Here is a 9,148-nt window from a genome sequence, read left to right as displayed (position 1 = left end):
CAAAGATCAGATGGTTGTAGATGTGTGGCATTGCCACCAGGAACTCTGTTCTGTTCCATTGGTCTATGTCTCTGTTTTGGTACCAGTATTATACTGTTTTGATTACTGTAGCTTTGTAGTATAGTTTGAAATCAGGTAGCATGATGCCTCCCACTTTGTTCTTTTTGGTTAGGATTGTCTTGGCTATGTGGGTTCTCTTTTGGTTCCATATGAAGTTTAAGGTAGTTTTTTCCAGTTCTGTGAAGAAGGTCATTGGTAGCTTTATGGGGACAGCACTGCATCTATAAATTACTTGGCCAGTATGGCCATTTTCACGATATTGATTCTTCCTAAAAATACGGAATGCTTCATGAATTTGCATGTCATCCTTGGGCAGGGGCCATGATAATCTTCTCTGAATCATTTCAATTTTAATATATGTGCGGCCAAAGTGAGCACTGGTAAGGTTCTTTATACTGTCTATATTGCCTGTTAACTCTTGCGATGTTTTACGAAGATTTTTGGCTTCCTTGCATTGGATCATGATATACTTCTTTCACTCAGTGAACTTTGTTTCTACCCACATTCTGAATTCTACTTGTATCATTTCAAACATGTCAGCCTCTGGCCAGTTCTGAAAACTTCAACAAGCTGAAGAGTTGATGTAATCATCTGGAGGAAAGAAGGCATGCTGATTTTTTGAGTTTTCAGTGTTCTTGCACAGATTCTTTCTCATCTTTATGAGCTTATTCACCTTCAACCTTTGAGGTTGCTGACCTTTGCACAGGGTATTTTTCTTTTATTGTATTTGATGACCTTGAGGGTTTGATTGTGGTGTAAGGTAGATTCAGCCAACTGGCTTTGGTTTTGGAGGACTTTAGGGGGCCAACATTCATCTCCCAATTCCTGGACTGTGTGCTTTAACTCTAGGAAACTTGTATTGGGGCTCAACATTGTTCTCTGGCTCCTTGAAGTCTGGAGTCTACTGCACTGAAGGCACCAAAGTGTGGCAGCTGTGGCAGAGTGCTAGCAGATGCAGAAATGCCTGCCTCCCTGTGGGCATTCATCCAGTGGTGGACGCAAGACAGCTTCAGTGGGGGCCAGGGGGCCCCTGCTGTGTGTGCTGTTGCACTGGAGGTAGTGTTGGTTCAGCGTGGGATGCTGGCCTGTGCAGGTCTGGGTGCCTCCTCTGTGACCCCCTAAGCAGCAGTGGTCACTCAAGGTATATTAGGGTCCCTTTTTTTGTGCACGGCATTAGTTCAAGGGCAAGGTGCTGGCAGGAGTGGTGCTTTTGGTTCTGTGCCCTCCATGACGCTGTCCTGAGTGGCAGTTGCTGTGGGCTGAAGTATGTGCTACAGTCCCACGTGCTGAGTCTAGCAAAATCCACTCATGTAAACACATACCAGCAAAGCGATGTAGGAAGTTTGTGTATAAAGATCTGCAGTATGGAGAGGCAATGTAGAGGCTGGTGCATGCCTGGTGGGGCCAGGTTGCTGCATCTCTCCACTGCTCAGGCATGGTCCACTGGCACAGAAGCAAAGGTGTGGGCACCTGAGAGTGCCCTGTAGGCAGGGGTGGCCAGGCTGGGGCCCTGGGAGAGGCAAGCAGACTAAGGAGTGCTGAGGTCAGACCAGCTTCATCTCATGTGCAGGAATGCCCAACAGAGATCAGGTCTCAGAGGAGAGTTCTCTGAAAAGGGAAGCCCCAGCACAGCACAGCTGCTCCACAAAAACCTGGCCAGACTTCTTTTTTTCAGCAAATCTCCTTTTATTAAGAGGGAAGCTCACACACCTGATCTCTGCTGGGCAATCATCACATGAGATGTGGCTGACCAGACCTCCACACTCCTGAAGTGCTGGGATAAAGTGTCTCATGAGACCAAGTAGATCCTGGAAAGATAGCTGTCCCTGCCCTCTGGGCTTCATATCAGCGGGCTCGCTGCTCCACCACTTTGCTTGTCTTCTGGGCACTCCACCCAAGAGAGATGTGAGTTAGCCATCACTTAGTGTAATCAGCCCAGGATGGAGGGTCTGTGCTGTGGGTCCAAGCCAACGTTCCCTACCTGGTGATAAGCAGTGGGGTGTGTGTGGTGCCCACAAGAGATGAACTGCCTTGTTCCTTCGGTTAACTGTAGCTTGTTAGAGGTATCATTATGACACTTAGGGTCTTCACTTTCTTGATATTCTGAAGGTAACAAGGGCAGATCCACTGCAGAGTCAGTGACAGAAGATTTCGGTTGATCCGTGAAGCTCTGTCCAATGAATTGCCAAGTTGCTACTGGCTTGATGGCTTCAGTGGGGGCCTGGCTAAAGACCTGCTCATGCAGAAGATATGGAAACCAGCACCCATGTAACTGTTCAGCCACTTTTCCATAAGGCTGCTGTGGTATGCTGGGGGTCCGCTCCAGTCTCTAATTGCCTCATATCTCCCAGTGCCTGAAACTATCACTAGTGAAGCCTGCAAAAATGTAAAGATGATAGAGTGCCGCTTCCTCTGGGAGCTCTGTACCACTGAGGTACAATCCTGTTGCCAGTCTGAACACACTTATAAGAGGTGGCTGGAGACAAGTTCAGAAGTCTTGTCTAGTCAGCAGGAACAAGAACAGAGACTTGCTTTTAAAAATGCCTGGCTACGTTTCTGTAGAGCAACTGTGCTGTGCTGGGGGTTCACTTCAGCCCCTGGTCACCTCAGACACTCTGAAGCCCCAAGGTTGAAATGGCTGAGTCACCCAAACAGCAAAGATGACAGTCTCTTCCTCCCCTGGAAGCTCTGACTTAGGGAGGCCTGAAACATCTGTCATCCAGAGAACAGCAGTGAAGGTAGCCAGAGACCCTGGTTGAAAGACTCCACCCAGTGATTAGAAAGGTGGTTAGTGACTGAATTCAACAACAACCTGGCGGGTAACCTTCTTGGATGAGGATAGCAGAAGAAGAAATCAGCAGCAACCCTTGCTGTTCTGCAGCCCCTGTGGGTGATGCCCAGGTGGGTGGGATCTGGAGTGGACATCCAGTGATCCTGAGTCAGAGGGGCCTGACTGTTTAGAAGGAAAACTAAGAAACAGGAAGAAATAGCTACAACATCAATGAAAAGTATGTCCGCTTAGAGATCCCACCTGAAAGTCACCAACTACAAAGACCACAGGTAGATAAAGCCACTAAGATGGGAAGAAACCAGCACAAAAAGGAAGAAAACACCAAAAACCAGGAAGCATCTCCTCCTCCAAGGGATCACAACTCCTCACCAGCTAGGGATCAAAGATAGATGGAGAATGAATCTGATGAATTGACAGAAACAGGCTTCAGGAGGTGGGTAATAACGTCCTTCTCCGAGCTAAGAGACCATGTGCTAACCCAATGCAAAGAAACTAAGAACCTAGAAAAAAGGCTAGATGAGATGCTGACTAGAATAAACACCTTAGAGAAGAATAGAAACGACTTGACATAGCTGAAAAACACAGCACGACACCTTCACAAAGCACACACAAGTTTCAATAGCTGAATTGACCAAGGAGAAGAAAGGATATCAGAGATTGAAGATCAATGTAATGAAGTAAAATGAGAAGGCAAGAATAGAGAGAAAAGAGTGAAAAGAAATGAACAAAGCCTCTAAGAAATATAGGATTATGTGAAAAGACCTAATCTACGTTTGATAGGCATACCTGAATGTGACAGAAAGAATGAATGCAAGCTGGAAAACACTCTTCAGGATATTATCCAGGAGAACTTCCCCAATCTAGCAAGGCAGGCCACCATTCAAGTCCAGGAAGTATGGAGAACACCAAAAAGATATACCTCAAGGACAGCAACCCCAAGGCACATAATCGTTGATTCACCAGGGTTGAAATGAAGGAAAAAATGCTAAGGGCAACAAGAGAGAAAGGTCGCATTACCCACAAAGGGAAGCCCACCAGACTCACAGCGGATCTCTCCACACAAACCCTACAAGCCAGAAGAGAGTGGGGGCCAATATTCAACATCCTTAGAGAAAAGAACTTTCAACCTAGAATTTCATATCCAGCCAAACTAAGCTTCACATTCAAAAGGAGAAAGAAAATCCTTTATGGACAAGCAATTACTGAGAGATTTTCTCACCACCAGGCCTGCCTTACAAGAGCTCCTGAAAGAAGCACTAATCAAGGAAAGAAATAATCCATAACAGCCACTCCAAAAATGTACCAAATGGTACACAATGACCATCGACACATGAAGAAAATGTGTCAACTAAAGGGCAAAACAGCCAGCTAGCATCAAAATGGCAGTATCAAATTCACACATAACAAAATTAACCTTAAATGTAAATGGACTAAGTGCCGCAATCAAAAGACATAGACTTCCAAATTGGATAAAAATTCAAAACCTATCAGTGTGCTGTATTCAGGAAACCCATACCATGTGCAAGGACACAAGCAGGCTAAAAATGAAGGGATGAAGGAAGATGTATCAAGCAAATGGAGAGCAAAAGAAAGCAGGAGATGCAATCCTAGTCTCTGATAAAATGGACTTTAAACCAACAAAGATCAAAAGAGACAAAGAAGGGCATTACATAAAGGTAAAAGGATCAATGCAACAAGAAGAGGTAACAATCCTAAATATATATGCACTCAATACAGGAGCACCCTGGTAGCACCCATGTACATAAAGCAAGTTCTTAATGACCTACAAAGAGACTTAGACTCCCACATAATAATAGTGGGAGACTTTAAAACTCCATTGTCAATATTAGACATATCAACGAGACAGAAAATTAAAAATGATGTCCAGGACTTGAACTCAGATCTGGACCAAGCAGACCCAATAGACATCAACAGAAATCTCAACCAATAATCCACAGAATATATGTTCTTCTCAGCACCACACAGCACCTACTCTAAAATTGACCACATAATTGGAAATAAATCACTCCTAAGCAAATGCGAAACAACGGAAATCATAACAAATGGTCTCTCGGACCACATGCAATGAAATTAGAACTCACAATTAAGAAACTAAGTCAGAACTGCACGACTTCATGAAAACAGAACAACGGGCTCCTGAATGTCGACTGCATAATCAATGAAATGAAGGTAGAAATAAAGCTGTTCTTTGAAACAAATGAGAACGAAGACACAACGTGCCAGAATCTCTGGGACACTTTTAAAGCAGCGTCAAGAAGGAAATTGATAGTAATAAATGCCAACCAGAGAAGCGAGGAAAGACCTAAAATCGACACTCTATTGTTAAAATTGAAAGAGGTAGGGGAGCAAGTTCAAAAAACTCAAAAGCTAGCAGAAGACAAGAAATAACTAAGATCAGAGCAGAACTGAAGGAGATAGAGACACAAAAAGCCCTTCATAAAATCAATAAATCAAGGAGCGGGTTTTCCGAAAAGATCAACAAAATAGACAGACCCCTAGCCAGATTAATAAAAAAGAGAAGGAAGAAGAATGAAACAGATGAAATAGAAAACAATAAAGGGGATATCACCACTGGCTCCACAGAAATAAAAATTACAATCAGAGATTACTACAAATAACTCTAAGCACATAAACCAGTAAACCTGGATGAAATGGATAAATTCCTAGACACTTGTACTCTAGCAAGACTAAACCAGGAGGAAGTTGAAACCCTGAATAGGCCAATAACAAGGGCTGAAGTAGAGGCAGGAATGAATAGCCTACCAACCAAAAAAAGGCCAGGTCCAGAGGGTTCACAGCCAAATTCTACTAGAAATACAAAGAGGAGCTGGTTCCATTCCTTCTGAAACTATCAAACAATACAAAAGGAGGCAATGCTCCCTAACTCATTTTGTGAGACCAACATCATCCTGATACCAAAACCAGGCAGAGGCTTGACTAAAAAAGAAAACTTCAGGCCAATCTCCATGATGAATATCGAAGCAACAATCTTCAAAAATCCTGGCAAACAGATTGCAACAGCACGTCAAGAAGCTTATCCATCACGACCAAGTAGGCTTTATCCCAGGGATGTGAGGCTGGTTCAACATACTTAAATCCATAAATGTAATCCATCACATAAATGGAATGAAAGACAAAAACCACATGATTATCTCAATAGATGCAGAGAAGGTCTTTGATAAAATTCAACAGCCCTTCATGCTAAAAACTCTAAATAAACTAGGTACTGACGGAATTTATCATAAAATGATAAAAGCTATATATGACAAACCTACAGCCAATATCATACTGAACAGGCAAAAGCTGGAAGAATTCCTTCGAAATCAGGCACTAGACAAGGATGCCCTCTCTCACCACTCCTATTCAATATATTAATGGATGTTCTAGCCAGAGCAATCAGCCAAGAAAAACAAATAAAGGGTATTCGATTAAGAAAGGAGGAAGTCAAACTGTCTCTATTTGAAGATGACATGATTGTATATTTAGAAGACCATCGACTCAGCCCAAAATCTTCTCAAACTGATAAGTAACCTAAGCAAAGTCTCAGGATACCAGATAATTGTGCAGAAATCACAAGCATTCCTATATAGCAACAGACAAACAGAGAGCCAAATCAAGAGCAAACTCCCATTCACAACTGCTCCAAAGAGAATAAAATACCTAGGAATACAACTAACAAAGGATGTAAAGGACCTGTTCAAGGAGAACTGCAAACCCCTGCTCAACGAAATAAGAGAGGACACAAACAGATGGAGAAACTTTCCATGCTCATGGTTAGGAAGAATCAATATCGTGAAAATGGCCATACTGCCCAAAGTAATTTATAGATTCAATGCTATCCCCATCAAGCTAGCAATGACCTTCACAGAACTGGAAAAAAACACTTTAAACTTCATATGGAATCAAAAGAGACCTGCATAGCCAAGACAATCCTAAGCAAAAAGAACAAAGCCGGAGGCATCACACTGCCAGATTTCAAACTATGCTACAAGGCTACAGTAATCAAAACAGCATTTTACTTGTACCAAAATAGAGACATAGACCAATGGTATAGAACAGAGACCCCAGAAGAAACACCACACATCTACAACCATCTGATTTTTGACAAACCTGGCAAAAACAAGCAATGGAAAAACGACCCCATGTTTAATAAATGGTGTTGGGAAAACTGGCTAGCAATGTGAAGAAAGCAGAAACTGGACCCCTACCTGTCACCTTACACTAAAATTAACTCCGGATGGATCAAAGATTTAAAAATAAAACCTAACACCACAAAAACACTAGAAGAAAACATAGGTAAAACCATGCAGGAAATTGGCATAGGCAAGGACTTCATGACTAAAACACCAAAAGCAATGGCAATAAAAGCCAGGATAGACAAATGGGATCTAATTAAACTCCAGAGCTTCTGTACAGCAAAAGAAACCACCATTAGAGCGAATCAGCAACCAAGAGAATGGAAAAAAATGCTTGCAATCTACCCATCTGACAAAGGGCTGATATCCAGCATCTACAAAGAACTAAAACAGATTTACAAGAAAAAAACAACCCCATTTAAAAGTGGGAAAAGGATATGAGCAGACACTTTTCAAAAGAAGACATATATGAGGCCAAGAAACATATGAAAAAATGCTCATCATCACTGGTCATTTAGAAACGCAAATCAAAACCACACTGAGGTATCATCTCTTGCCAGTTAGAATGGAGATCATGAAAAAATTGAGAGACAACAGATGCTGGAGAGGATGTGGGGAAATAGGAACACTCTTACACAGTTGGGCGGAGTGTAAATTATTTCAACCAAAGTGGAAGACAGTGTAGTGATTTCTCAGGGATCTAGAAATAGAAATTCTATTTGACCCAGCAATCCCATTACTGAGTATATACCTAAAGAACTATAAGTCATTCTACTATAAAAACACATGCACACATATGTTCATTGCAGACCTTTTTACAATAGCAAAGACCTGGAACCAACCCAAATTCCCATCAATGATAGACTGGACAAAAAACATGTGGTACATATACACCATGGAATACTACGCACCCATAAAAAAACGATGAGTTCGTGTCCTTTGTAGGGACTTGGATGAATCCGGAAACCATCATCCTCAGCAAACTGACACAAGAACACAAAGCCAAACACTCCATGTTCTCACTGATAGGTGAGTGTGGAAAAATGAGAACACGTGGACTCAGGGAGAGGAGCATCACACACTGGGGGCAGTTGTGGGCGTTAGCGGAGGGACAGTGGAGAGTGGGGTGGGAGGGGAGGGTGAGGAGGGATAACAAGAGGAGAAATGCCAGATATACTATGCACCTAAGTAAAATAAAAAAAAATTCTTAAAAAATGATGAGGATAAAATCACCAGTTGGTTTATTTCTCCTTAAATATTTTCTTAATTTCAGGTGAAAGTATTTCATAAATGGGTCTTTAAACTATATTATTGTGCTGTGAGAACTTTGAAAGAATGTTGTCACAGTAATGAGGAATGTCACTATCCAGACTCATTTTTCCTTTTTCCAACTAAAATTAAAACATATGAGGACATGGCTTGAACGGATAGTAAACACTAGCATTTGTTTTGATTATCTCTCCAAACTCCAAACAGAAAAGCTACTTCTCTTATCAATGAAATATTATTTAATAAAATATATTTGACTTAGTTTATGATATGGAATATCAATTGGAGTGTCCTAGCTGCTTTTCATTGCTCATGGTTTGGGTGTTCCCCTTAAACAACACATTTCTATTGGGTGATACTAATTATTGTAGATAATGTTTTACAAATAAAATTCTTACAGCCATTAGTTCTCTCTTTTCCCCTCCCCCCAACACTGGTCTCTTCCATTTTCTTCTGTCTCTTCCTCCTTTTTCCTTCTGCCTTCTTTCTCGAATTCTTTTCCTTATCTATCATTCATTCATTTAATCTACATTTACTAGCACTTAAAGAAGCTTCCATACTTCGGACAAGATGGAGGAATAGGAACTGCTCTGGAGCACAGTTGCCAGTGAGAGCAATGCAGAAGGCAAGTGATCTCAGCATTTCCAACCAAGGTACTAGGTTCACCTCAATGGAACTGCTTGCACAGTGGGTGTAGCCTAGGGGGGCAAACTGAGGCAGGGTGGGGCAATGCCTCACCTGGGAAGTGCAACTGGCTGGAGGACCCTCCCCTACCCTACAGAGGCCATTGAGGAACTTCTCCTGCAACTCCTGCACTTTGGTTCAGATACTGCACTTCTCCCATGGTCTTTATATCCCACACCAGGAGATT

General features: G+C 42.2%; 1 non-coding gene across 1 annotated transcript; it reads right to left on the bottom strand.

Annotated features, from left to right (window-relative positions):
- Positions 1–331: 331 nt before the first annotated feature.
- On the bottom strand, positions 332–438 carry LOC116545631. Its single transcript, XR_004266383.1, has one exon. It is a non-coding gene; the product is annotated as a U6 spliceosomal RNA (small nuclear RNA).
- Positions 439–9,148: the final 8,710 nt, after the last annotated feature.

The sequence above is a fragment of the Sapajus apella genome, unplaced genomic scaffold, assembly GCF_009761245.1.
Source record: "Sapajus apella isolate SASKATOON/1434 unplaced genomic scaffold, GSC_monkey_1.0 scaffold317, whole genome shotgun sequence".
Classification (NCBI taxonomy): domain Eukaryota; kingdom Metazoa; phylum Chordata; class Mammalia; order Primates; family Cebidae; genus Sapajus; species Sapajus apella.
The sequence above is the reverse complement of the archived record's forward strand: the minus strand, read 5'-3'. Positions and strand labels throughout refer to the sequence as shown.